Source organism: Engystomops pustulosus, chromosome 6, assembly GCF_040894005.1.
Source record: "Engystomops pustulosus chromosome 6, aEngPut4.maternal, whole genome shotgun sequence".
NCBI lineage: Eukaryota > Metazoa > Chordata > Amphibia > Anura > Leptodactylidae > Engystomops > Engystomops pustulosus.
This window is the reverse complement of record NC_092416.1, coordinates 14531483-14535559: the sequence shown is the minus strand read 5'-3', so window position 1 is coordinate 14535559 and position 4077 is coordinate 14531483.

The window sequence follows — 4077 nt, the reverse complement described above, 5'->3', positions numbered from 1 at the left end:
TCTCTATAAATTCCTGGAGTTAACTTCCTCCTACTGCACCACTGTATATGTCCAGAGTGAACGGGTAAAGGCATACACAGAGCCACCTGTACCATCTGTAAAGTAGCAATGAAAAAAAGAAATCTTTTTTAAATTTTCTCTTTAACCCCTTCCTTTTGATGCCCCTTTTAGATTTTACATTTTCTGCCCTTCTTTAAAGAAAATCAATCATTTAAAAAAAATTAAAATCGCCAACAAATACTTAACTCTGGTCTGCTTGATGTTAATCCAGCCTTAACGCGCTGGGATCACTTAGAAAAGAAATCTAGAATTTCAGCATGCTGCTTGGAGACAAGGGGGGTCATTTACTAAGGGCCCGATTCGCGTTTTCCCGACGTGTTGCCCGAATATTTCCGATTTGCGCCGATTGTACCTGAATTGCCCCGGGATTGTGGCACACGTGATCGGATTGTGGCGCATCGGCGCCGGCATGCGCACGACGGAAATCGAGGGGCGTAGCTGAATGAAAACCCGACGTATTCGGAAAAACCGCCGCATTTAAAAACCGAAAATGTGTCGCTTGGGAAGCGCTTACCTTCACTTGATCCAGCTCGGTGCATTCCGGCCCATTCAGATGATTTTCAGCGCAGCAGCGCCACCTGGTGGACGGCGGAGGAACTACCTTCATAAATCCCGGCCGGACCCGAATCCTGTGCAGAGAACGCGCCGCTGGATCGCGAATGGGCCGGGTAAGTAAATCTGCCCCAGTGAGTGCGTCCTATACAGATGTTTGCACGGGATCTATCACAAATGTGCGCCCAAAATAGGCACAGAAAATGCACCTACTCTGAGCAGCTGCACTTCCAAAAAAAATCCCTTTACACTACTAAAAACATAATTTTTAGGTTCCAAAATGAAGAATTCCCTCTATGCAACATGGAAAATACTTTGGAGCAGTTTTAAAATGTAAGATTTCCCCAGTAACGACTTCATCATTGTCTATGGGATCATCTCTGGGAGTGATTATTGTCTATGGGACCATCTCTGGGAGTGATTATTGTCTATGGGACCATCTCTGGGAGTGATCATTGTCTATGGGATCATCTCTGGGAGTGATCATTGTCTATGGGATCATCTCTGGGAGTGATTATTGTCTATGGGATCATCTCTGGGAGTGATTATTGTCTATGGGATCATCTCTGGGAGTGATTATTGTCTATGGGCTCATCTCTGGGAGTGATTATTGTCTATGGGATCATCTCTGGGAGTGATTATTGTCTATGGGATCATCTCTGGGAGTGATTATTGTCTATGGGATCATCTCTGGGAGTGATCATTGTCTATGGGATCATCTCTGGGAGTGATTATTGTCTATGGGATCATCTCTGGGAGTGATTATTGTCTATGGGATCATCTCTGGGAGTGATTATTGTCTATGGGATCATCTCTGGGAGTGATTATTGTCTATGGGATCATCTCTGGGAGTGATTATTGTCTATGGGATCATCTCTGGGAGTGATTATTGTCTATGGCAGTGGTGGCGAACCTATGGCACGGGTGCCAGAGGTGGCACTCTGAGCCCTCTCAGTGGGCACTCAGGCTGTTGCTCAAGCACAAAATTCACCAGACAGGACTTGAGGGATCCTCCTGCAAACCCAGGTAGCCCAGTACGTTAAGCATCTGGGTCTATCTGAGATTGCAGGAAGAAAGGGCTTGGACATGGTCAGATTATCATTGGAGCTATTGAAATTCCTGCTCTTGGCCCAACAATTCTTCCTGTTCATTGGGTTGTCAAAAGAAGCTCCAATGGCATTCTGAATTTTCCCACTTTCTGTAAACGATATTTGTGTCCTTGAAAGCTGTGGTATAGCACGGAGCAAGAAGATTTTCATAATTTAATGCTAGAATTGCTCTGTTGGCACTTTGCAATAAATAAGTTGGTCTGGTTTGTATTTTGGGCACTCTGTCTCTAAAAGGTTCACCATCACTGGTCTATGGGATCATCTCTGGGAGTGATTATTGTCTATAGGATCATCTCTGGGAGTGATTATTGTCTATGGGATCATCTCTGGGAGTGATTATTGTCTATGGGATCATCTCTGGGAGTGATTATTGTCTATGGGATCATCTCTGGGAGTGATTATTGTCTATGGGATCATCTCTGGGAGTGATTATTGTCTATGGGATCATCTCTGGGAGTGATTATTGTCTATGGGATCATCTCTGGGAGTGATTATTGTCTATGGGATCATCTCTGGGAGTGATTATTGTCTATGGGATCATCTCTGGGAGTGATTATTGTCTATGGGATCATCTCTGGGAGTGATTATTGTCTATGGGATCATCTCTGGGAGTGATTATTGTCTATGGGATCATCTCTGGGAGTGATTATTGTCTATGGGATCATCTCTGGGAGTGATTATTGTCTATGGGATCATCTCTGGGAGTGATTATTGTCTATGGGATCATCTCTGGGAGTGATTATTGTCTATGGGACCATCTCTGGGAGTGATTATTGTCTATGGGATCATCTCTGGGAGTGATTATTGTCTATGGGATCATCTCTGGGAGTGATTATTGTCTATGGGATCATCTCTGGGAGTGATTATTGTCTATGGGATCATCTCTGGGAGTGATTATTGTCTATGGGATCATCTCTGGGAGTGATTATTGTCTATGGGATCATCTCTGGGAGTGATCATTGTCTATGGGACCATCTCTGGGAGTGATTATTGTCTATGGGATCATCTCTGGGAGTGATTATTGTCTATGGGATCATCTCTGGGAGTGATTATTGTCTATGGGATCATCTCTGGGAGTGATTATTGTCTATGGGATCATCTCTGTGAGTGATTATTGTCTATGGGATCATCTCTGGGAGTGATTATTGTCTATGGGATCATCTCTGGGAGTGATTATTGTCTATGGGATCATCTCTGGGAGTGATTATTGTCTATGGGATCATCTCTGGGAGTGATTATTGTCTATGGGATCATCTCTGGGAGTGATTATTGTCTATGGGACCATCTCTGGGAGTGATTATTGTCTATGGGATCATCTCTGGGAGTGATTATTGTCTATGGGATCATCTCTGGGAGTGATTATTGTCTATGGGATCATCTCTGGGAGTGATTATTGTCTATGGGATCATCTCTGGGAGTGATTATTGTCTATGGGATCATCTCTGGGAGTGATTATTGTCTTATTGTACAGATCTGAGAATATTATCAGTCTACATTTCCTGGACATTATAATAAAAAAGGAAAAGACTCATTTCAGCAAGATTTTTTTTTTTTTCTATCGCTGTAACTTTTAGTCCCTGCAGTTACATCACAATGATAGTTTTGGTGCAGAGATGACGCCCTGAACGTTCTGTCACATTCTCTCAGTCTCCTTTCATTATTGCTCACAAATGAGATCTAACAATTGGAGACAAATTTGGCGCTAATTTAGGCGCAAATGAATGTGACATGAGACAAATCCAAAGTGCATTTACTAAGGCAGAACCAGATCCATCATAGATCAGGAGCCAAAAAGAAGAGCAAACCAGGCGCAAAAACAGGCGAACCTGAGACCCCACTATGATTAATGTCCCCCAAAGAATTTCATACAACCCCCATATTTAACTTTATTATTTATGTAATTGAAACAATAATGGAAAAACATAAAGCTCTTGTTGGAGTAATTGGGGATTATTTACTAAGGGTTTGCAGAACGCATTTTAGTCGGATTTTGGAAATTTGCACCACTGTGACAGCTATTTAGAAGGGGATTGTGTTGCACATGATTGGATTTTGGCGCAGAGTGCCGGCTTTCATGCGGACCTGATTAGGGAAGCGACAGATGCAGGTAATCGGGTGCACAATCTTTATGAATCGCGGCACAGTGCATTGTCGTCGGACAATGCTCTTTCAGGTGAACTCCGTCGGCCGGGTAAGTTAATGTGCCCCATTGTCTTTGACAGAAGTAATGGATACAATGGGGCTCATTTTCTAAGAGTCCCGTCAACTTCCGTTTTGTGCCCCATTTAACAGGGGATTTTGGCGCACACTATCAGATTTTGGCACATTGGCGCAGGCTTGCACATGACACAAATCG